Source organism: Mercurialis annua, linkage group LG2 (genome assembly GCF_937616625.2).
Source record: "Mercurialis annua linkage group LG2, ddMerAnnu1.2, whole genome shotgun sequence".
Classification (NCBI taxonomy): Eukaryota; Viridiplantae; Streptophyta; class Magnoliopsida; order Malpighiales; family Euphorbiaceae; genus Mercurialis; species Mercurialis annua.
This window is the reverse complement of record NC_065571.1, coordinates 28962228-28989122: the sequence shown is the minus strand read 5'-3', so window position 1 is coordinate 28989122 and position 26895 is coordinate 28962228.

The window sequence follows — 26895 nt, the reverse complement described above, 5'->3', positions numbered from 1 at the left end:
ACTAAAAAGGTAAAACGTTAGGATTTGTTTTGTAACGTTATAAAAGTTTGGCTTAAATCGCTAAAAATGTAAAACGTTAGGATTTATTTCGTAACGTTTTAAACGTTTGGATTTGTGTCGTAACTTTTTAAACGTTTGGCTTAAATCGCTAAAAAGGTGAAACGTTAGGATTTTTTTTCGTAACGTTTTAAACGTTTGGCTTAAATTGCTAAGAAGGTGAAACATTTGGATTTGTTTCGAAATGTTTTAAACATTTGGCTTGAATTGCTAATAAGGTGAAACGTTAGGATGTGTTTAGCAACATTATAAAAGTTTAGCTTAAATGGCTAAAAGGGTTAAACATTAGGTTTTGTTCTGTAATGTTTGAAGTCTTTGGCTAAAATCGCTAAAATGCTAAAACATTAGGATCTATTTCGTAACGTTTGTAAACGTTTGGCTTAAATCACTAAAAAGGTGAAACGTTTGGATTTGTTTCGTAACGTCGTAAACGTTTGGCTTAATTCACTAAAAAGGTGAAACGTTTGGATTTGTTTCGTAACATTTGTAAACGTTTGGCTAAAATCTCTAACAAGGTTGAACATTTTAAACGTTTCAATTGGTTTCATAAAGTTTTAAACGTTTGGCTTAAATCGATAAAAAGGTTAAACGGTTGAATTTGTTTCGTAACGTTTTACACGTTTGGATTGGTTTCGTACCGTTTTAAACGTTTGGCTTAAATAGCTAAAAAGGTAAAACCTTTGGATTTGTTTTGTAACGTTTTAAATCACTAAAAAGCTTAAACTTTTGGATTTCTTTTGTACCGTTTTAAATGTTTGGATTGATTTTGTAACGTTTTAAACGTTTGACTTAAATTGATAAAAAGGTGAAACGTTTGCATTCGTTTTATAACGTTTGTAAACACTTGGCTTAAATCGCTAAAATGGTGAAACATTTGGATTTGTTTCATAACGTTTTAAACGTTTGGATTGGTTTCGAATCGTTTTATATGTTTGGCTTAAATCACTAAAAAGGTGAAATGTTTGGATTTTTTTCGTAACGTTTGTAAACGTTTAGCTTAAATCGCTAAAAAGGTGAATCGTTTGGAGTTGTTTCGTAACGTTTGTATTCGTTTGGATTCAATCGCTAAAAAGAGGATACGTTAGGATTTGTTTCGTTACATTTTAAACTTTTGGATTTGTTTCGTAACATTTCAAACGTTTAGCTTAAATCGCTAAAATAGTGAAACGTTAGGATTTGTTTCGTAACGTTTTAAACGTTTGGCTTAAATTGCAAAAATGTTAAACGTTAGGATTTGTTTTGTAACGTTTTAAACATTTGGATTTGTGTCATAATGTTTTATACGTTTGGCTTAAATCACTAAAAAGGTGAAATGTTAGGATTTTTTTCGTAACGTTTGGCTTAAATCTTTTAAAAGGTGAAATATTAGGATATGTTCCGTAACGTTTTAAACGTTTGGCTTAAATCGCTAAAAAGGTGAAATGTTGGGATTTGTTTAGTATCATTTTAAACATTTGGATTGGTTTTATAACGTTTTAAACGTTTGGCTTAAATCTCTAAAAAGGTGAAACGTTTGGATTTGTTTCGAAACATTTTAAAGGGTTGGCTTAAATTGCTAAAATGGTGAAACGTTAAGGTATGTTTCGCAATATTTTAAACGTTTGGCTTAAATGGCTAAAAAGGTGAAACCTAAGGTTTTGTTTCGTAACGTTTTAAATGTTTGGCATAAATCCCTAAAAAGGGGAAATGTTTGGATTTGTTTCCTAAGTTTGGCTTAAATCGCAAAAGAGGTGAAACGTTTGGATTTGTTTCGAAACATTTTAAACGTTTGGTTTAAATCTCTAAAAAGGTATAACATTAGAATTTGTTTCGTAACGTTTATAAACATTTGGCTTAAACCGCTAAAGAGGTGAAATGTTTGGATTTATTTCGAAACGTTTTAAACGTTTGGCTTAAATCGCTAAATAGGGGAAACGTTGGGATTTGTTTCGTAACATTTGTAAACGTTTGGATTAATTTGCTAAAAAGGTGAAATGTTTGGATTTTTTTTGTAATATTTTTAACGTTTGGATTTGTTTCATATCGTTTTAAACATTTAGCTTAAATCGCAAAAAGGCGAAACGTTTGGATTTGTTTTGTAATGTTGTAAACGTTTGGCTTAAATCGCTAAAACGTTTGGATTTCTTTCGTAACATTTTAAACGTTTGGATTGTCTTTGTAACGTTTTAAACATTTGACTTAAATCGCTAAAGAGGTGAAACATTTTGATTTGTTTCGTATCGTTTGTAAACGTTTGGCTTAAATCACTAAAAAGGGGAAACATTTGGATTTGTTTCGTAATGTTTCTAAACGTTTTGCTTAAATCGCTAAAAAGGTAAAATGTTTGGATTTTTTTCATAACGTTTTAAACGTTTGGATTGGTTTCGTAACATTTTTAACATCTGGCTTAAATCGCCTAAAGGTGGAATTTTTGATTTTGTTTCGTAAAGTTTTAAACGTTTGGATTGGTTTTATAACGTTTTAAATGTTTGGCTTAAATATCTAAAAAGGGGAACGTTTGAATTTGTTTCATAACATTTATAAACGTTTGTCTTAAATCGCTAATACGGTGAAATATTTGAAACGTTTGGATTGGTTTTATAATGTTTTAAACGTTTGACTTAAATCGATAAAAAGTGAAACGTTTGGATTTCTTTCGTAACGTTTGTAAACGTTTTTCTTAAATAGCTAAAAAGGTGAAACGTTTGGATTTATTTCATAAGGTTTTAAACGTGTGGATTGGTTTTCGTAACATTTAAACGTTTGGTTTAAATTGCAAAAAAGGTGAAACGTTAGGATTTTTTTCGTTACATTTTATACGTTTGGATTAAATCAATAAAAAGGTGAAACGTTTGGATTTGCATAGTAACGTTTTAAACGTTTAGCTTAAATCTCTAAAAATGTGATACGTTAGGATTTGTTTCGTAACGTTCTAAACGTTTGGATTTGTTTCGTAACATTTTAAACGTTTTGCTCAAATCGTTAAAAAGGTAAAACGTTTGGATCTGTTTTGTAACGTTTTAAACGTTTGACTTAAATCACGAAAAAGGTAAAACGTTTGGATTTATTTCTTAACGTTTTAAACGTTTGGATTTGTGTTGTAACGTTTTAAATGTTTGTCTTAAATTGCTAAAAAGGGGAAACATTCGGATTTCATTCTCAAAGTTTTAAACCTTTGGTTTAAATCACTAAAAATATGAAACGTTAGCATTTCTTTCGTAACGTTTTAATCGCTTGGATTTGTTTCGTAACATTTTAAAGGTTTTTCTAAAATCACTAAAACTGTAAAACATTCTGATTTGTTTTGTAACATTTTAAACGTTTGGCTTAAATCACTAAAAAGGTCAAAAGTTAGGATTTGTTTCGTAACTTTTTAAACGTTTGGATTTCTGTTGTAAAGTTTTAAACGTTTTGCTTAAAATAAAAAAAAGGGGAAACGTTAGGATTTGTTTCATAATGTTTTAAACGTATGGCTTAAATCGCTAAAAGGTGAAATGTTAGGATTTGTTTTGTAACGTTTTAGTCGTTCGGCTTAAATCGCTAAACCGGTTAAACAGTAGGATTTTTTTCGTAACGTTTTAATCGTTTGGATTTGTTTCATAACGTTTTAAACGTTTGGCATAAATCGCTAAAATGGTAAAAAAATTGGATATGTTTCGAAATGTTTAAAAAGGTAAAACGTTAGAATTTGTTTCGTAACGTTTTAAACGTTTGGATTGGTTTCGCATCGTTTTAAATGTTTGGATTGGTTTCGTAACGTTTGGATTGGTTTCGTAACGTTTGGATCGTTTGGCTTAAATCGCTAAAAAGGTGAAACGTTTGGATTTATTTCATAACGTTTGTAAAAGGTTAGATTAAATCCCTAAAAAGGTGAAACGTTTGGATTTGTTTCCTAACGTTTTAAACATTTGGCTTTAATCACTAAAAAGGTGAAACGTTTGGATTTGTTTCATAACGTTTGTATATGTTTGGCTTAAATCGCTAAAAAGGTGAAACGTTTGAATTTGTTCCGTAACGTTTGTGGATGATTGTAGACAACGACATCGAAGTATGTGATTGGAAACATCAATACTAAGGAATGTGATCGATGTAAATGATGGGCATGATGATGTGAACTCGCAATATGCGAACACATAAGCCCTAAGAGGAACATAAGTATAAGTCGATTACGCTTAGGAAAGCGAACGACAAAGATGGTCGATGAGGCTAGTAAGGCATAAGACATCGAATGATGTAATGGAATAGAAGGGAAAGACTCAACAAAGGAGTTGAGCTACAACACAAAGATGTTGTTGTAAAGGATGAAATGAGAAGTGATTAGGAGGTATACCTAAATTGAATAAGAGCTTGAAGTAAGAAGCCTATAGAGAGGCATTTAAGCATAAGGGAGTATAAGAACCAAAGATGGGAAAAGGATGTTAAGAGATCGACTAAGATAGTCGATATAAAGGAGGTCTAAACGACCTAAGTTTATGAAGTAACACTCGATAAAGGTAATCAAGGAAAGTAAACGAGAGCGTTACTTGGAAAGTAACCAAAGGAGTTAACTTTTGTGTAGTTATAAGACACCTAGAAGTAAGGGAAATAGAGTTGGCATATATAAGACCAACCAAATAATGAATAGGATGTCAGTAAGGATGTAATAGATGGATGTACGCACAACTAAGAGTGCAATCCATCAGTAAGGTCAAGAGAAACAACCTTCGACCTTATGTCAAGTGTATGGATTGGAGATGTTGGAACAATTAAGAAATGTGGTAAGATAAGGATAAGGATATCATTGGACAACGGTAAAGGATATTACCAATCCAATGAGGTATATTGTGGAAAAGGACTCGATACATATCGAGCAATGCCAAGCAGGCATTCAACTTTATGAGGTTCAGGAAACCATGAAGTATGTGATTAGTAGTAAAGGAAAATACATTCCTAACTACCATAAGAGATGAGTAAGGCTATTGGACAAAGAGCCGTATAAGTCTTAACTGTAAAGACAACAGTTAAGAAGTAAATGATCAAAGTGTCGCAATGGAAGCGAAGGAGGAAAAGACAATCACATATATGAATGGATGTGATTGACACGAGAAAGAGTATATGTGAATTGATGTGATTAAATGTGATAAAGTGTGAGAAATAAGAACAAAAACGTCAAGGAAAAATGACGTCGGACATCGGCAAATTCGAAAGTCCGTAAAGAAGTAAAGGACTAAAGGACATAAGACAAGGAAAGACCCTAGTAAAGGATAAGAAAGTATGTGTTAAGTAATAATTCATTACGAGATAAGGTCTAAGACAGAATAAGCCTCGAGATAAGGTAACGGATTAATCATATACTCGATAAGAAGGGATAAGTACATATGAGTACTTAAGGAAATTAAGAAGATGTTAAAAATAGTTCGACTCTGAATGAAAGGCATAGATTAGGAGATAAGGTATGAAAATACGGAATGTGATTCAGATAAGGATTGTCTGAATGCTTAGTTCATAGACTCAAACACCAGTCTATGCAAACAGATAAAGATAGTCCGAAGAAGCTACTTCTGGGTCGATTTTCGATACCTTCGAGTATCAATTTCAACCTAAAGTTCATATGGAAGTGATGAAAGGTATTGTGAACTATTTGAATACCAATTTTGTATAGTGAATAAACGCTTTTGAATGAGCAATTTGGACAGCAAAAGTGAGCTAGAAAGACAGCTTTTGGACCAAGTTAAAGAAAACTTGAAAACGTATGAGTCGAGTTTATGCCGAAAGCTAGTAGGCATAAATCAAAGTCGGTATCAAGGGTGATATGAACCTTATGGAGTTAAGGGGGGGGGAATGATGAGTAAAGATGGATGAATACGAACGATAAGGAAGCGAAAGGATACGAGCCTAGTAAGGCTAAAAGTTAGTAAACGGCAGGGTTAAAATCCTAATGCGACAACAGATGTTCTATCGTTACGCGAACAGTATACGGACCAACTAAATGCAAACTAGGAAAGTGCACAAAGAGATTAGTCATCTCTTTAATAACAAATATTGAGTATCAATGTACGAGTAAGTATTATACGAAGGAACTTATGAAATACTACCAATCTAGAAAGATGTTAGCAACTCTTATAAGGTGAAACAAAAGATGGGATAACAATGACATGTATCCAAGGTCACAAATAATGAAAGATAAGAGATACACCTAGGAAAGGTGTAGTCCAAATTAGATGTAAGGGTACAACGTTGAACCCAAGGTATGGATTACCATACCAGGTAGTGAAAGGTGTGAATAGAGGTTGAAAATTGGAATTAGATTTCTCTTCTGTGAATCAACCACAGATGGTAGAAGTAAATAAGAATTGATATATGAGAAAGGGATACGAAAGATCGACATGAAACCTACGAACCAACGAGGTTCCGACAATAAGCGTTCTTTAGAAGAACCACCCCAGCAAGAAGGGTGTAAGTGAAAAGTAGAAGTAAATATGCAATAAGGATATGCATATTAGTTTGTTTAGGTAAGTGGCAAAGGTTTGAATTCGAGGACGAATTCATTATAAGGTGGGGTGAATGTAATGACCCTAAAATTTGAAATAAGAAAATAATGCCGCGAGTCCTAAAGTTTCGTAATTTGGACCAAGTAGGTCGGGAAATGGACACCGACATGAGATTTATTAAAGATAGCTCGAGAAATAATAATAACTCAAAATGGAAATTATTATTACTTATAATAAATATGGATTAATCGGAAAAGGATATCCGAAATTATTTGGAAAGTTAGCACGACAGTTATTTCGAAATTTGAGTTTAAGTGAAACTTAACCATTTTGAGCCAAAGTGAGCTTTTAGCCACTTTGAGCCAAAGTGGCACTTTAGCCAAAACTTAAGTAAGATAAGTGATTAGTATTATTTATTTGAAAATAAATAATATGGAGTTGATCGAACCTAAAAGATTTAGCGTTCGACGGACGAAAACAGACAATTTTAAAGTTAGAAATTGAAGTAGTTTAAGTCGATTTCTTTAAGGACTTAAAAGAACCTTTTGACATGCTATATAATGCCTTAGCATGTGATATTGATGGCCATAAACTCAGATTTCTAGAATTTCACTCGTTCATCTCCTCCTTTCATCAAATATAGAAATTCTTGAAATCACCATAACTTCTTCGTTTTTTATCCGAATTGAGCGATTCTTGCGGCCACGGAACGAGGGTAGAATCCTATATTGATTTAGCCAAGAAAATAAAGGTAATGGGATCAGTTTATTGTTAGGGTTTCTGAAGTTTCAATTCGGTTTTGGTTATTGATTTGGGGATTTTTTCTTATTGTTAGTTTATGTTCGCCTGGAAATATTCCGGACTCGAATCTTTGAATTTATATTCGGGATCGGTTTGAGGCTTGATACTTTAACGAACCTATGCAGATATTCACAGGGCTTGTTTGGTTAAAAACACTTAACCACGTGATCTAAAAGTAATAATCTGGGAGCTACTAACTCAGGCGAGATTAATACCGAAAAAACTACTCCTAAGTTAAAACAATCCGGAGATTGCGAGATAAAAAGCACTGGGCTTTATTTTTGATTGATTGATTTGTTGATACAAAAATAATGAAGCTCTAAGCTATTTATAGCTCCTCATAACCAAGACTCCTAATTTAACTAGGACTAAAACTCTTAAAAAGAAAAACACTCCTAATGAGTTACAAATTCCTAATAAGAAGAAAAATTAATAAATAAAAAGGCTTTCTATCGGGCCTGAATCCCATAATAAGCCCACATTAGGTCCTGACCCAAAATACTTCTGGGCCGGTGTAAACAATGCCCCAAACAAGCCTGAAACACTTATTTCGGGCTTGTTCCCTTTTAGTCCCATCTCTAGTGCTTACTGGCCCAAGAATACGATCCAATAACTTCTCACTCAGATTAAAAGGGTGCGCATCTATTGACCCTTCGGTACCCTATCTGTTCCACATCATCATCCAGTTGTAACCCACGACGTCATGCAGTAACGGCATGAACCTTTCGGCTTCCACTCACTTTGCATTCTTAAGAAAAATAATCACTTTCTTTCCCATTACCTACTTTCTGCAATCTCTCAAGACTTTCTCTCTCTAAGCTACTTTCAAGTATTATGCAAAGCTCCTCCTGGTAAGCATTCACCCTTCTACTATCGCCTCTTTCCTCCTTTATTCGCTTGACCTGGGCGATTTGTTTCATGAATCATGGCCGCTCCCAACAACAACCTTTCTGAACAAGTGACCGCGAAAATAGATGAAGTCTGAACCAACGCGCCGAACACAGAATTCAAGGTAATTACTGATGCGGGTGATAACCAAATATGCGTCGGCCCCATTGTCACCTCTCCAGGCCACTTGTGCGATTTAGCTTCTCCTTTTCATGACGATGCTCCCCCTAGATTTTCCCTACCACAACAATCGTCTGTCTAGGTCGGCACTACCTTCAGGAACTGGCCGATCGAACATGTTGGGTTCTCTAAATGGGTGATCAGGCTATCACCACACTTCCGTCAATCATGGATCGACACCGGCATTCATGACCTTATTGAGTTATGTAAGGCGAGCCATCAATTGTTTTTGCTTCAAATCCGGGCCGATGAAAATCACTCTTCTTGATTTGGCGCTCATGCTCAACGTTCCCCTTAATGGCGAGCGTATCAATCCCAACCTTCGTGCCGATGCCCTGAAGTTCAATCTGACCAAGGCACAGAAAAATTATAGCTCCTTTGTGAAGTTGTTCATGGGCGAAGAACCTTACAAGCCTGATCGCAAGGAGCACATCGCCTTCCTGGCATTTTTCATTGCCAAATATGTACTATGTACCGCATCCTTTATAGTGACGGAAGACTGTTTTCTGCTAGCCACAGCACTTGCCGATGGCCGAAGGTGTAACTTAGGCGAGTTTATTCTAGCGCATATATACCGTTCTTTGGGCGATATTGCACCCCCGAAGGACCCAAGAATCTTCAAGTGCCCAGGGGGTCCTTTATGGACCGTTTAGCTGTGGCTCGCCTTGTACTTTCCCGAGCTCTTTGAAGTTGGTCCACCCATCAAGACCGAACTTTGTGGCTTTCAATTGATATCGGCTGGGACTCACCTCCCTCATGTGCTCGACGTCTTACAAGTTTTTAACAATCACGCCATAAGATCGCCCGAACTAATGTGTCCTATCCTACAACTTGCCTATCCACCGTCCTGGTTAGTCGCCGGATGGGATGTAGAAGATATGGAAGAAGCTGTACAAGCCGATCCCAGACTAAAACTTGGCGGTCCTTACTGGGGAATCTCCCTGAAATCTAGAAACTTAATAGCTGGGCTTGACTATGATCGTAGTGGGGTCGAACCATATTGTCCGAATTTTGTGTCTCGCCAATTCGGTTTTTGTCAAGGCCCTGTCCTTTATTGATCGCCTTCAATAGTCGCGGGATCCACAGAGCCTCCACAGAAAACTATTCCAAACTTCAATACATTATCCGCCTAAACAAAGCTTACCTTCCTCCCTTGTCCGAGCTATCTTGCCCAATCGTCACCCCTTCCTGTACTCCGGAATTCACCAACTGGTGGACCTCCATCGTCCAAAATTCTTTTGATCTGTCGCCTAGAGAAATTCTTTCACTTCATAATTTTGATTTACCTCCTTTAAATAGAAAACCTACTCATGCCGATTTATTTCTCCTCATTTACGGAATTTCTCCTCATTTTACGGAATTTCTCCTCATTTTAGCTCCCATTGGCTAAAATAATATGATTAATCCAATTAAATATTTTTCCAAAAATGCGGGGTATTACAGCTTTAAACGTTTGGATTAGTTTCATAACGTTTTAAACGTTTTGCTTAAATCGCTAAAAAAGTGAAACGTTAGGATTTGTTTCGTAACATTTTAAACGTTTGACTTAAATCGCTAAGAGGTGAAACGTTAGGATTTATTTGGTAACATTTTAAATGTTTGGCATAAATCGCTAAAAAGGGAAACATTTGGATTTGTTTCGTAACGTTTTAAATGTTTGGCTTAAATAGCTTAAAAGGTGAAACGTTAGGATTTTTTCATAACGTTTTAAACGTTTGGATTTGTTTGTAACGTTTTAAACGTTTGGCTTAAATCGCTAAAAAGGTGAAACGTTAGGATTTATTTCGTAACGTTTTAAACGTTTGGATTAGTTTCATAACGTTTTAAACGTTTGGCTTAAATCGCTAAAAGGGTGAAACGTTTGGATTTGTTTCAGAACGTTTTTAACGCTTGTGTTAAATCGCTAAGAAGGTGAAACGTTAGGATTTGTTTCGTAACGTTTTAAATGTTTGGCTTATATCACTAAAAAGGTGAAACGTTAGGATTTGTTTTGTAACGCTTTAAACGTTTGGATTTTGTTCGTAAAGTTTTAAGCATTTGGATTTGTTTCGTAACGTTTTACACGTTTCGATTTGTTTCGTAATGTTTTAAACATTCGATTTATTTCGTAATGTTTTAAACGTTTGGCTTAAATTGCTAAAAAGGTGAAATGTTTGCATTTGTTTCGTAACATTTTAAACGTTTGGATTAGTTTCAAAACGTTTTAAACGTTTGGCTTAAATCGCTAAAAAGGTGAAACGTTTGGATTTGTTTCGTAACGTTTTTAACGCTTGTGTTAAATCGCTAAGGAGGTGAAACGTTTAGATTTGTTTCATTACGTTTTAAATATTTGGATTAAATCGCTAAAAAGGTGAAACGTTAGGATTTGTTTTGTACCATTTTAATGTTTGAATTTGTTTCGTAACTTTTTAAACGTTTGGCTTAAATCGCTAAATGGGTGGAACGTTTGGATTTGATTCGTAACTTTTGAAAGGTTTGAATTTGTTTCGTAACATTTTAAACGTTTTGGCTTAAATCACTAAAAAGTTGAAACATTAGGATTTATTTCATAAAGTTTTAAACGTTCGGCTTTAATCGCTAAAAAGGTGCAATGCTAGGATTTTTTTCGTAACGTTTTAAACGTTTGCCTTAAATCGCTAAAAAGGTGAAACGTTAGGATTTATTTCGTATCGTTTTAAACGTTTGGATTAGTTTCATAACGTTTGGATTAAATTGTTAAAAAATTGAAACATTTGGATTAGTATCGTAACATTCTAAGCGTTTGGATATGTTTAGTAACATTTTAAACGTTTGAGTTTGTTTCGTTACGTTTTTAACATTAGGATTTATTTTGTAACGTTTTAAACATTTGGATATGCTTTATAACGTTTTAAAAGTTTTACTTATATCGATAAAAAGGTGAAACGTTAAGATTTGTTACGTAACGTTTTAAACCATTGGATTTGTTTCATAACATTTTAAACGTTTGGCTAAAATAGCTAAAGAGGTGAAACGTTAGGATTTATTTCGTAACGTTTTAGACATTTGGATTAGTTTCATAACGTTTTAAACGTTTGGCTTAAATCGCTAAAAACTTAAAACATTAGGATTTGTTTCGTAACAGTTTAAACGTTTGGATTTGTTTCATAACGTTTTAAACGTCAGGCTTAAATCGCTAAAAAGGTAAAATGTTTGGATTTGTTTCGTATTCTTTCAAACGTTTGAATTTATTTCGTAAAATTTTAAACGTTTGGCTTAAATTGCTAAAAAAGTGAAAAGTTTAGATTTGTTTCGTAAAGTTTTAAACGTTTGGATTAGTTTCGTAACGTTTTAAACGTTTGGCTTAAATCGCTAAAAAGGTGAAAAATTTGGATTTGTTTCGTAACGTTTTAAACGTTTGGATTCTTTCATGACGTATTAAACAATTGGCTTAAATCGCTAAAAGGTGAAACGTTAGGATTTGTTTCGTAACGTTTTAAAGTTTTAATTTGTTTCGTAACGTTTTAAACATTTGGCTTATATCGCTAAAAAGGTGAAACGTTTGCATCTGTTTCGTTACGTTTTAAACGTTTGGATTTGTTTCGTAATGTTTTAAACCTTTGGATTTGTTTTGTAACGTTTTGAACGTTTGGATTTATTCCGTAACATTTTATACATTTGGCTTAAATCGCTAAAAAAGTGAAACGTTATGATTTGTTCCGTAACGTTTGAAATGTTTGGCTTAAATAGCTAAAAAGATGAAACGTTTGGATTTGTTTCATAATGTTTTAAACGTTTGGATTTGTTTCGTAACGTTTTAAACGTTTGGCTTAATTCGCTAAAAAGGTGAAACGTTAGGATTTGTTTCGTAACGTTTAAAATGTTTAGCTTAAATAGATAAAAAGGTGAAATGTTAGGATTGGTTTTGTAATGTTAAAAACGTTTAGATTTGTTTCGTAAAATTTTAAATGTTTTGATTTGGTTCGTAAAGTTATAAACGTTTAGATTTCTTTTGCAACGTTCGAAATGTTTGGATTTGTTCGCAACGTTTAAACCTTTGGCTTAAATCGCTAAATAGGTGAAATGTTAGGATTTGTTTCGTGTGTTTTAAACATTTGGATTTGTTGTAATGTTTTAAACGTTAGGCTTAAATAGCTAAAAAGATGAAATATTAGGATTTGTTTTGTAATGTTTTAAAAGTTTGGATTTGTTTCGTAATGCTTTAAACTTTTGGATTAAAACGCTAAAAAGGTGAAACATTAGGGTTTGTTTCGTAATGTTTTAAACGTTTGGCTTAAATAGCTAAAAAAGTGAAATGTTAGGATTAATTTTGTCACATTTTCAATGTTTGGCTTAAATAGCCAAAAAAGCGAAACTTTCGGATATGTTTCGTAAAGTTTTATAAGTTTGGATTTGTTTCGAAACGTTTTAAACGTTTGGATTTCTTTCGTAAAGTTTTAAACGTTTGGATTAGTTTCGTAACGTTTTAAGCGTTTGGATTTCTTTCGTAACGTTTTAAATGTTTGGATTTCTTTTATAACGTTCTAAACGTTAGGATTTTTTTCATAACGTTGTAAACTTTTGGATTTGTTTAGTAACGTTTTAAACTTTTGGCATAAATCGCTAAAAAGGTGAAACGTAAGGATTTGTTTTGCTACGTTTTAAATGTTTTGATTAGTTTCGTAACTTTTTTAACGTTTGGCTTAAATCGCTAAAAAAGTGAAACATTTGGATTTTTTTCGTAACGTTTTAAACGTTTGGATTTGTTTCGTGACGTTATAAACGCTTGGCTTAAATCGCTAAGAAGGTGAAAAGTTAGGATTTGTTTCATAACGTTTTAAAAGTTTGGCTTAAATCGCTAAAAAGGTGAAACGTTAGGATTTGTTTCGTAACGTTTTAAAGTTTGAATTTGTTTCGTAACGTTTTAAACGTTTGGCTTATATAGCTAAAAAGGTGAAACGTTTGCATTTGTTTCGTTACGTTTTAAACGTTTGGAATTGTTTCGTAACGTTTTAAACCTTTGGATTTGCTTTGTAACATTTTGAATATTTGGATTTGTTCCATAACATTTCATACATTTGGCTTAAATCGCTAAAAAGGTGAAACGTTATAATTTGTTCTGTAATGTTTGAAACGTTTGGCTTAAATAGCTAAAAATGTGAAACTTTAGGATTTGTTTCATAACGTTTTAAACGTTTGGATTTGTTTCGTAACGAAATGTTTGGCTTAATTCGCTAAAAAGGTGAAATGTTAGGATTTGTTTCGTAACGTTTAAAATGTTTGGCTTAAATAGATAAAAACGTGAAATGTTAGGATTGGTTTTGTAACGTTAAAAACATTTGGATTTGTTTCGTAAAGTTTTAAATGTTTGGATTTGTTTCGTAAAGTTGTAAACGTTTGGATTTGTTTTGTAACGTTCGAAACGTTTGGATTTTTTTCGTAACATTTAAACCTTTGGCTTAATTCGCTAAATAGTTGAAACGTTAGGATTTGTTGCGTGTGTTTTAAACGTTTGGATTTGTTTCGTAATGTTTTAAAAATTTGGCTTTAATAGCTAAAAAGATGAAATGTTAGGATTTGTTTCGTAATGTTTTAAATGTTTGGATTTGTTTCGTAACGCTTTAAACGTTTGGATTAAATTGCTAAAAAGGTGAAACGTTATGATTTGTTTCGTAATGTTTTAAACGTTTGGATTTGTATAGTAACGTTTTAAATGTTTGGATTTGTTTCGTAACGTTTTAAACGTTTGGATTTGTTTCGTAATGTTTTAAACGTTTGGATTTGTTTCGTAATGTTTTAAAAGTTTGAATTTGTTTCGTAACGTTTTAAACATTTGGATTTGTTTCGTAACTTTTTTAAACGTTTGGCTCAAATCGCTAAAAAGGTGAAAAGTTAAGATTTGTTTCGTAACGTTTTAAATGTTTGGATTTGTTTCGTAATATATTACACGTTTGGCTAAAATAGCTAAAAAGTTGAAACGTTAGGATTTGTTTTGTAATGTTTTAACCGTTTGAATTTATTTCGTAATGCTTCAAATGTTCGGATTTGTTTCGTATCATTTTAAACCTTTGGATTTTTTCGTAACGTTTTAAACGTTTGGATTGTTTCGTAACACTTTAAACGTTCGGATTTGTTTCGTAATGTTTTAAACTTTTGGATTTGTTTCGTAACGTTTTAAACATTTGGCTAAAATCGCTAAAAAGGCGAAACGTTAGGATTTGTTTCGTAAGTTTTTAAACGTTTGGCTTAAATCGCTAAAAAGGTGAAACATTAGGATTTGTTTAGTAAGGTTTTAAAGTTTGAATTTGTTTCGTAATGTGTTAAACGTTTGCATTTGTTTCGTAACGTTTTAAACGTTTGGATTTTTTTCTGACGTTTTAAATGTTTGGATTTGTTTCATAACGTTTTAAATGTTTGTCTTAAATTGTTAAAAAGGTGAAACGTTAAGATTTGTTTTTTAACGTTTTAAACGTTTCGATTAAATCGCTAAAAAGGTGAAACATTAGGATTTGTTTCGTAATGTTATAAACGTTTGGACTTGTTTCGTAACATTTTAAACGTTTGGCTTAAATCGCTAAAAAGATGAAATGTTAGGATTTGTTGCATAACGTTTTAAACGTTTGGCATAAATAGCTAAAAAGGTATAACGTTAGGATTTGTTTGATAACGTTTTAAACGTTTGGATTCTTTTTTGTAAAGTGTTAAACGTTTGGATTTGTTACGTAACGTTTTAAATGTTTGAATTTGTTTCGTAACGTTTTATACGTTAGGATTGGTTTCGCAACTTTTTAAACATTTGGCATAAATCGCTAAAAAGATGAAATGTTAGGATGTATTTCGTAACGTTTTAAACGTTTGTCTTACATCGCTAAAAATGTGAAAGGTTAGGATTTATTTCGTAACTTTTTAAATGTTTGGATTTCTTTCGTAACGTTTTAAACGTTTGTCTTAGATGGCTAAAAAAGTGAAATGTTTGGATTAGTATCGTAACGTTTTTAATGTTAAAATGTATTTAGTAACGTTTTAAGCGTTTGGATTTGTTTCGCAACATTTTAAACGTTAGGATTTGATACGTAAAGTTTTAAACGTTTTGATTTGTTTCGTAACGTTTTAAACGTTTGGCATAAATCGCTAAAAAGGTGAAACGTTAGTATTTTTTGGTAACGTTTTAAATGTTCTGATTTATTTCGTTACGTTTTAAACGTTTCGCTTAAATAGCAAAAAAGGTGAAACATTAGGATTTGTTTTGTAACCTTTTAAACGTTTATATGTATTTCGTAACGCTTTAGACGTTTGGATTAAATCGCTAAAAGGGTGAAACCTTAAGATTTGTTTCTTAATTTTTTAAACGTTTGGATTTGTTTCATATCGTTTTAAACGTTTGGATTTGTTTCATAACGTTTTAAACTTTTAGCTTAAACCACTAAAAAGGTGAAATGTTAGGATTTATTTCGTAATATTTTAAACGTTTGACTTAAATCGCTAAAAAGGTGAAACATTTGGATTTTTGTCGTAAGGTTTTAAAGGTTTGGCTTAAATAGCCAAAAACATAAAACGCTAGGATTTTGTTTCGTAACGTTTTAAACGTTTGGATTTGTTACATAACGTTATAAAAGTTTGGCTTAAATCGCTAAAATGGTGAAACGTTAGAATTTGTTTCATAACGTTTTAAACGTTTGGATTAGTTTTGTAACGTTTTAATTGTTTGGCTTAAATCGCAAAAAAGGAGAATCGTTTGGATTGGTTTCGTAACGTGTTAAAAGTTTGAATTTGTTTCATGATGTTTTAAACGTTTGGCTTAAATCGACAATAAGTTAAAATGTTAGGATTTGTTTCGTAACATTTTAAACGTTTGGCTTAAATCGCTAAAAAGGTAAAACGATAGGATTTGTTTTGTAACGTTTTAAACGTTTGGTTTAAATCACTAAATACGCGAAACGTTAGGATTTGTTTCGTATCGTTTTATTGTTTGAATTTGTTTCGTAACGTTTCAAACGTTTGGCTTAAATTGCTAAAAAGGTGAAACGTTTGGATTTTTTTCGTATCGTTTTAAACGTTTGGATTTGTTTCGTAACGTTTTAAACATTTGGATTTGATCAATAACGATTTATACGTTTAGATTTGTTTCATAACTCTTTAAACGTTTGGATTAAATCGCTAAAAAGGTGAAACATTATGATTTGTTTCGCAATGTTTTAAACGTTTGGATTTGTTTCGTAACGTATTAAATGTTTTGATTTATTTCGTAACGTTTTAAACGTTTTGATTTGCTTCGTAACGTTTTAAAGATTTGGATTTGTTTCGTAACGTTTTAAACATTTGGCTTAAATAGCTAAAAAGGTGAAACACTAGGATTTGTTTCGTGAAGTTATAATCGTTTGACTTAAATCGCTAAAAAAGTGAAACGTTAGGATTTGTTTCGTAACTTATTAAACGTTTGAATTTGTTTAGTAACGTTTTAAACGTTTGGCTTAAATAACTAAAAAGGTTAAACATTAGGATTTGTTTCCGAACATTTTAAACATTTGGCTTAAATCACTAAAAAGGTGAAAAGTTAGGATTTGTTTCATAACGTTTTAAACGTTTGGCTTAAACCGCTAATAAGGGAAAACATTTGGATTTGTTCTTAACGCTTTAAATGTTTGACTTAAATAGCTAAAAAGGTGAAACGTTAGGATTTGCTTTGTTAAGTTTGGCTTATACCGCTAAAAAGGTGAAACATTCGAATTCGTTTTGTAACATTTTAAAACGTTTAGATTTGTATCGTAATATTTTAAACGTTTTGGTTAAATCGCTAAAAAGGTGTAACATTTCGATTTATTTCATAAAGTTTTAAACGTTTGGATTTGTTTCGTAACGCATTAAACGTTTGGATTAAATAACTAAAAAGGTGAAACGTTAAGATTTGTTTCGTAACGTTTTAAAAGTTTGGTTTAAATCGTTCATAAGGTGAAACATTTGGATTTGTTTTGTAACATTATAAAAATTTTGGGTTAAATATCTAACAAGGTGAAATGTTAGGATTTTTTCGTAACGTTTGGCTTATATCGCTAAAAAGGTGAAACATTAGGATTTATTTCGTAACATTTTATACGTTTGGATTTGTTTCGTAACGTTTTACACGTTTGGCTTAAATAGCTAAAAAGGAGAAACGTTTGGATTTATTTCGTAACGTTTTAAATGTTTGGATTTGTTTCGTAACGCTTTAAACGTTTGGATTAAATCGTTAAAAAGGTGAAACGTTAGGAGTTGTCTCGTAACGTTTTAAACATTTGGATTAAATTACTAAAAAGGTGAAACGTTAGAATTTGTTTCGTAACGTTTTAAACGTTTGTCTTTAATCGGTAAAAAGGTGAAATATTTGGATTTATTTTGTAACATTTTAAACGTTTAGCTTAAATAGCTAAAAAAGTGAAACGTTTGAATTTATTTCGTAAAGCTTTAAAAGTCTGGATTTGTTTCATAAACCTTTACATGTTCAGATATGTTTCGTAACGTTTTAAACGTTTAGATTTATTTCGTAATGTTAAAATGTTTAGCTTAAATCGCTAAAAAGGTGAAACGTTAGGATTTGTTTCGTAACGTTTTAAACGTTTGGATTAGTATTATAACATTTTAAACGTTTGACTTAAATCTATAAAAAGGTGAAATGTTAGGATTTGTTTTGTAACGTTTTAAACGTTTGGATTTGTTTAGTAACGATTTAAACGTTTGGCTTAAATAGCTAAAAATGTTAAATGTTATGATTTGTTTCGTAACGTTTTAAACGTTTGGATTTGATTCGTAATGTTTTAAATGTTTGGATTTGTCTCGTAACGTTTTAAACGTTTGGCTTATATTGCTAAAAAGGGGAAACGTTGGGATTTGTTTCGTAACATTATAAACATTTAGCTTAAATTGCAAAAAGGGGAAACGTTAGGATTTCTTTCATAACGTTTTAAACGTTTGGCTTAAATCGCTAAAGAGATGAAACATTTGGATTTGTTTCATAAAGTTTTAAACGTTTGGTTTAAATAGCTAAAAACCTGAAATGTTAGGAATTGTTTCGTATTGTTTTAAACGTTTGGATTAGTATTATAACATTTTAAACGTTTGGCTTAAATCTCTAAAAAGGTGAAATGTTAGGATTAGTTTTGTAACATTTTATACGTTTCGATTTGTTTCGCAACGTTTTAAACGTTTGGCTTAAATAGCTAAAAATATAAAATGTTAGGATTTTTTTCGTAATGTTTTAAACGTTTGGATTTATTTCGTAACGTTTTAAATGTTTTGCTTAAATAGCTAAACACGGTAAAAGTTTTGATATTTTTCATAACGTTTTAAACGTTTGGATTTGTTTCGTAACGCTTTAACCGTTTGGATTAAATCGCTAAAACTGTGAAACTTTATGATTTGTTTCGTAACATTTTAAACGTTTGGATTTGTTTCATGATGTTTTAAACGTTTGGATATGTTTCGTAACGTTTTAAACGTTTGGCTTATATTGCGAAAAAGGGGAAACATTGGGATTTGTTTCGTAACATTAAAAACGTTTGGTTTAATCGCAAAAAGGTGAAACGTTAGGATTTCTTTCGTAACGTTTTAAACGTTTGGCTTAAATCGCTAAAAAGGTGAAACATTTGAATTTGTTTCGTAAAGTTTTAAACGTTTGGCTTAAATAGCTAAAAAAATTAAATGTTAGGATTTGTTTCGTATTGTTTTAAACGTTAGGATTTGTTTCGTAACGTTTTAAACGTTAGGATTTGTTTCGGAACGTTTTAAACATTTGGCTTAAATAGCTAAAAATATGAAATATTAGGATTTGTTTCGTAATGTTTTAAAGATTTGGATTTATTTCGTAATGTTTTAAATGTTTTGCTTAAATCGCTAAACACGGTAAAAGTTTTGATTTTTTTATAACGTTTTAAACGTTTGAATTTGTTTCGTAACGCTTTAAACGTTTGGATTAAATTGCTAAAATGGTGAAACTTTATGATTTGGTTCATAACGTTTTAAACGTTTGGATTTGTGTCGTAATGTTTCAAACGTTTGGATTTATCTCGTAACGTTTTAAACGTTTGGCTTATATTGCTAAAGAAGAGAAACGTTGGGATTTGTTTCGTAACATTATAAACGTTTGGCTTAAATCGCAAAAAGGTGAAACGTTAGGATTTCTTTCGTAACGTTTTAAACGTTTAGCTTAAATCGCTAAAAAGGCGAAAGATTTGGATTTGTTTCGTAAAGTTTTTAACTTTTGGCTTAAATAGCTAAAAAAATTGAATTGTTTTAAACATTTGGATTAGTATTATAACATTTTAAATGTTTGGCTTAAATTTCTAAAAAGTTGAAATGTTTGGATTTGTTTCGTAACGTTTTAAACGTTTGGCTTAAATAGCTAAAAATATGAAATGTTAGGATTTGTTTCGTAATGTTTTTAACGTTTGGATTTATTTGGTAACATTTTAAACGTTAGACTTAAATCGCTAAAAACGTGAAAAGTTTGGATTTTTTTTATAACGTTTTAAACGTTTGGATTTGTTTCGTAACGTTTAAAACATTTTGATTAACTCTCTAAAAAGGTGAAATTATATGATTTGTTTCGTAACGTTTTAAACGTTTGGATTTGTTTCGTAATGTTTTAAACGTTTGGATTTGTTTCATAACGTTTTAAACATTTGCTTATATTGCTAAAAATGTGAAACGTTAGGATTTGTTTCGTAACATTATAAACATTTGGCTTAAATCGCAAAGAGGTGAAATGTTAGGATTTCTTTCGTAACGTTTTAAACGTTTGGCTTAATTCGTTAAAAAGGTGAAATATTTGGATTTGTTTCGTTAAGTTTTTAATGTTTGGCTTAAATAGCTAAGAAATTGAAATGTAAGGATTATTTCGTATTGTTTTAGCGTTTGGATTAGTATTATAACATTTTAAACGTTTGGCTTAAATCTCTAAAAAGGTAAAATGTTAGGATTTGTTTCGTAACGTTATACGTTCGGATTTGTTTCGGAACGTTTTAAACGTTTGGCTTAAATAACGAAAAATATGAAATGTTAGGATTTGTTTCGTAATGTTTTAAACGTTTGGATTTATTTCGTAACGTTTTAAATGTTTTGCTTAAATCGCTAAACGCGGTAAAAGTTTTGATTTTTTTCACAACGTTTTGAACGTTTGAATTTGTTTCGTAACGCTTTAAACGTTTTGATTAAATCGCCAAAAACTTGAAACTTTATGATTTTTTTCATAACGTTTTAAACATTTGGATTTGTTTCGTAATGTTTTAAACGTTTGGATTTTTTTCGTAACGTTTTAAACGTATGGCTTATATTGCTAAAAAGGGGAAACGTTAGGATTTGTTTCATAACATTATAAACGTTTTGCTCAAATCGCAAAAAGGTGAAACGTTAGGATTTGTTTCGTAACGTTTTAAACGTTTGGCTTAAATCTCTAAAAAGGTGAAACATTTGGATTTGTTTCGAAAAGTTTTAAACGTTTGTTTTAAACGTTTGGCTTAAATAGCTAACGAATTGAAATGTTAGGATCTGTTTCGTATTGCTTTAAACGTTTGGCTTAAATAGCTAAAAACGTGAAAAGTTTTCATTTTTTTCATAACGTTTTAAACGTTTGAATTTGTTTGTAACGCTTTAAACGTTTGGATTAAATCGCTAAAAAGGTGAAACTTTATGATTGGTTTCGTAACGTTTGAAACGTTTTGATTTGTTTCGTAATGTTTTAAACATTTGGATTTGTCTAGTAACGTTTTAAACGTTTGGCTTAAATCCCTAAAAAGGTCAAACTTTAGGATTTGTTTCGTAACGTTTGAAACGTTAGGATTACTTTCATAACGCTTTAAATGTTTGGCTTAAAATGCTAAAAAGGTGAAACATTTGGGTTTATTTTGTAACGTAGTAAACGTTTGGATTTGTTTCGTGACGTTTTAAACTCTTGGGTTAAATCGCTAAAAAGGTGAAACGTTAGGCTTTGTTTCTTAACGTTTTAAGAGTTTGGCTTAAATCGCTAAAAAGGTGAAACGTTAGGATTTGTTTCGTAACCTTTTAAAGTTTGAATTTGTTTCGTAGCGTTTTAAACGTTTGGCTTAAGTCGCTAAAAAGGTGAAATATTTTCATTTGTTTCGTAACGTTTTGTTTGGATTTGTTTCGTAAAGTTTTAAATCTTTGGATTTGTTTTGTAACGTATTAAACTTTTGGATTTATTTCGTAACGTTTAAAATATTTGGCTGAAATCGCTAAAAATGGTGAAACGTTTGGATATGTTTCTTAACGTTTTAAACGTTTGTCTTAAATTGCTAAAAATGTGAAACGTCAGGATTTGTTTCGAAACGTTTGAAACGTTTGGATCATAATGTTTTAAACGTTTGGATCACATCATTTTAAACGTTTGGATTTATTTCGTAACGTTTTATATGTTTTGCTTAATTCGCTAAAAAGGTGAAACGTTAGGACTTGTTTCGTAACGTTTTAAATGTTTGGCCTAAATAGCTAAAAAGGTGAAACGTTAGAATTGGTTTTGCAACGTTTTCAAAGTTTGGATTTGTTTCGTAAAGTTTTAAACGTTTGGATTTGTTTCGTAGCATTTTAAAGGTTTGGATTTTCTTTGTAACATTTTACACGTTTGGATTTGTTTTGGAACGTTTTAAACCTTTGGCTTAAATCACTAAATAGATGAAACATTATGATTTGTTTCGTAAATTTTTAAACGTTTGGCTTAAATCGCTAAAAAGGTAAAATAATAGGATTTATTTCGTAGTATTTTAAACGTTTGGCTTAAATAGCTAAAAAAGTGAAACATTTTGATTTTTTTCGTAAAATTTTAAACGTTTGGATTTGCATAGTAACGTTTTAAACGTTTGGATTTGTTTCGTAACGTTTTAGACGTTAGGCTTAAATAGCAAAAAAGGTGAAACGTTAGGATTTTTTTCGTAACGTTTTAAACGTTTGGATTAGTTTTGTAACGTTTTAAACGTTTGGCTTATATCTCTAAAAAGGTGAAACGTTAGGATTTGTTTATTAATGTTTTAAACGTTTGTATTTGTTTCGTAACGTTTTAAATGTTTGGCATAAATAACTAAAAAGCTGAAATGTTAGTATTTGTTTCGTAATGTTATAAACGTTTGGATTTATTTGGTAACGTTTTAAACGTTAGACTTAAATCGCTAAAAACATGAAAAGTTTGGATTTTTTTGTAACGTTTTAAACGTTTGGATTTGTTTCGTAACGCTTTAAACGTTTGGATTAAATCGCTAAAAAGGTGAAACGTTATGATTTGTTTCGTAACGTGTCAAACGTTTGGATTTTTTTCGTAATGTTTTAAACGTTTGGATTTGTTTCGTAACATTTGAAACTTTTGGCTTAAATTGCTAAAAAGGTGAAACGTTAGCATTTGTTTCGTAACATTTTAAACGTTTGGCTTAAATCGCTAAAAGGTGAAACTTCAGGATTTGTTTCGTAACGTTTTAAACGTTGGATTTGTTTCGTAACGTTTTAAACGTTTGGATTTGTTTCGTAACATTTTATACGTTTGGCTTAATTCGCTAAAAAGGTGAAACGTTAGGATTGATTTTGTAACGTTTTAAACGTTTGGATTTGTTTTGTAATGTATTAAACGTTTGGATTTGTTTCGTAACGTTTTAAACATTTGGATTTGTTTTGTAACATTTTAAACGTTTGGATTTGTTTTGTAATGTTTTAAACGTTTGGATTTGTTTCGTAACGTTTTAAACCTCTGGCTTAAATCGCTAAAAAGGTGATATATTATCATTTGTTTTGTAACGTTTTAAACGTTTGGCTTAAATCGCTAAAAAGGTGAAATCTAAGGATTTTTTTCATAACGTATTAAACGTTTGGCTTAAATAGCTAGAAAAGGTAAACGTTTTGATTTTTTTCATAAAGTCTTAAACGTTTGGATTTGTTTCGCAACGTTTTAAACGTTTGGATTTATTTCGTAATGTTTAAAATGTTTGGCTTAAATGGCTAAAAAGGTGAAACGTTAGGATTTGTTTCGTAACGTTTTAAACGTTTGGATTAGTATTATAACATTTTAAATGTTTGGCTTAAATCTCTAAAAAGGTGAAATGTTAGGATTTGTTTCGTAACGTTTTAAACGTTTGGATTTGTTTCGTAACGTTTTAAACGTTTGGGATAAATAACAAAAAATGTTAAATATTTGGATTTGTTTCGTAATGTTTTAAACGTTTAGATTTATTTCGTAATGTTTTAAATGTTTTGCTTAAATCGCTAAACACGGTTAAAATTTTGATTTTTTTCATAACATTTTAAACGTTTCGATTTGTTTCGTAACGCTTTAAAAGTTTGGATTAAATCGCTAAAAAGGCGAAACTTTATGATTTGTTTCGTAACGTTTTAAACGTTTGGATTTGTTTCGTAATGTTTTATATGTTTGGATTTGTTTCGTAACGTTATAAACGTTAGGCTTATATTGCTAAAAAGGTGAAACGTTAGGATTTGTTAAGTAACATTATAAACATTTTGCTTAAATTGCAAAGAGGGGAAACGTTACGATTTCTTTCGTAACGTTTTACACGTTTGGCATAAATCGCTAAAAAGGTGAAATATTTAGATTTGTTTCGTATAGTTTTAAACGTTTGGCTTGAATAGCTAAAAAATTTAAATTTTAGGATTTATTTCGTATTGTTTTAAACGTTTGTATTAGTATTATAACATTTTAAACGTTTGGCTTAAATCTCAAAAAAGGTGAAATGTTAGGATTTGTTGCATAATGTTTTAAATGTTTAGATTTATTTCGTAACGTTTTAAATATTTTGCTTAAATCTCTAAACACGGTAAAAGTTTTCATTTTTTTCACAACGTTTTAAACGTTTGAATTTGTTTCGTAATGCTTTAAACGTTTGGATTAAATCGCTAAAAAGGTGAAACTTTATGAATTGTTTCGTAATGTTTTAAACGTTTGTATTTGTTTCGTAAAATATTAAACGTTTCGATTTGTTTCGTAACGTTTTAAATGTTTGGATTTGTTTCGTAATTTTTGAAACGTTTGGCTTAAATCGCTAAAAAGATGAAACGTTAGGATTTGTTTCGTAACATTTTAAACGTTGGATTTGTTTTATAACGTTTTAAACGTTTGGATTTGTATCGTAACGTTTTAAATGTTTGGCTTAATTCGTTAAAAAGGTGAAATGTTAGGATTTGTTTCGTAACGTTTTAAACGTTTGGCTTAAATAGCTAAAAAGGCGAAAGATTAGGATTGGTTTTGTAATGTTTCCAACGTTTGGATTTGTTTCGTAATGTTTTAAACGTTTGGATTTTTTTCGTAACGTTTTAAACGTTTGAATTTCTTTTGTAACGTTTTAAACGTTTGGATTTGTTTTGTAACGTTTTAAATGTTTGGATTTGTTTCGTAACGTTTTAAACCTTTGGCTTAAATCTCTTAAAAGGTGAAATATTATCATTTGTTTCGTAACGTTTTAAACGTTTGGCTTAGATCGCTAAAAAGGTGAAATCTAAGGATTTTTTGATACCGTTTAATACGTTTGGCTTAAATAGCTAGAAAAGGTAAACGTTTTGATTTTTTTCATAAATTTCTTAAACGTTTGGATTTGTTTCGTAACGTTTTAAACGTTTGGATTTGTTTCATAACGTTTTAAACGTTTGCATTTGTTTCATAATGTTTAAAACGTTAGGTTTAAATCGCTAAAAAGGTGAGGATCTATTTCGTAATGTTTTAAACATTTGGATTAGTTTTATAACGTTTTAAACGTTTTGCTTAAATCTCTAAAAAGGTGAAACGTTAGGATTTGTTTGGAAACTTTTTAAACATCTAGATTTGTTTTGTAACGTTTTAACATTGGCTTAAATAGCTAAAAAGTTGAAATGTTAGGATTTGTTTCGTAATGTTTTAAACGTTTGGATTTATTTCGTAACGTTTTAAATGTTTGGCTTAAATCGATAAAAACGTGAAAAGTTTGGATTTTTTTGTAACGTTTTAAACGTTTGGATTTGTTTCGTAACGCTTTAAACGTTTGGATTAAATCGATAAAAAGGTGAAACGTTATGATTTGTTTCGTGACGTTTTAAACATTTGGATTTGTTTCGTAATGTTTTAAACGTTTGGATTTGTTTCATAACGTTCGAAACTTTTGGCTTAAATCGCTAAAAAGATGAAACGTTATCATTTGTTTCGTAACATTTTAAACGTTTGGTTTAAATAGCTAATAGGTGAAACGTTAGGATTTGTTTCGTAACGTTTTAAATGTTTGGCTTAAATCGCCAAAAAGGTGAAACGTTTGGATTTGTTTCGTAACGTTTTAAATGTTTGGCTTAAATATCTAAAAAGCTGAAACGTTAGGATTTTTTTCATAGCGTTTTAAATGTTTGGATTTATTTCGTAATGTTTTAAACGTTTGTCTTAAATCGCTAAAAAGGTGAAACGTTAGGATTTGGTTTGTAACGTTTTAAACGTTTGGATTAGTTTCTTAACATTTTAAACATTTGGCTTAAATCGCTAAAAAGGTGAAACATTTGGATTTTTTTGTAACTTTTTAAACGTTTGGATTTGTTTCGTGATGTTATAAACTTTTAGCTTAAATGTCACGACCCGAAATCTCGAGCCGCGGCTGGCTCTAGGGAATGGGAGTGGTAGCTCCGAAACCCGTAGCAAGCCTGAAACGAGTATAAATGTTTTGCGAATAAATTGATAAAACAAAAACATAATCATATACATAAAAAATTTCATGAAAGCCTTTCCATTCTTGACGTATACAAACGTCCAGTTCAAAACCTGAAGATATTACATAGGAACCTGGGTCTTATAGTGCGATGTCTCACATCCAGCACAACCCGTTCCACCCTTAACAAACGGTTTAAAAGCGCAGTTTCAAAATCTATCATACATATCAGAGTATAGTTTATATATTTAAAACCGTTTGACAAACCATTACAAGTTTACTAGGACTCAACTACTGCAACACTACTGATTCTGTACGAACTCTGAACTTCAGAAACAAGGATAGAAGTCCGTCACATCCTTTACTATGACCCTGAAATGAAACACTGTGAGGGGGTCTGTATTTTGGGAAATAGTGAGTGAGTTTACGTTTACTAATGGTGTTATGTAAAATAACATCGCATTTAGAACAATATATATATATATATATATATATATATATATATATATATATATATATATATATATATAAACATAGTATATATCAAGTATTAGATCCGATTGAAACCTTAATTTTAAACTCATACTATTTCCTATCTGTATCCTACTCATATTGTATCCATTCATATTGTATCAAATCATTTTAATCCGAGTGGTACGGTCCCGAGATAGTTCGACCGAATTAACCGTTACCACGTGGCATAGTCCCGAGATAGTTCAACCGAGTTACTCATGCCACTGCTTAATCCCAAGGTGTGAGTCCCGAGATAGTTCAAACGAGTTACTCACTAGATACAGGTCCCGAGATAGTTCAACCGAGTTAACCTCGTACCTACCAAAAACATAATCCTCCTTTCGATTCCCAAACATATTCATCATGTAACGAGATCATATCAATTATTTTTAAATACAAACTTCTATCGA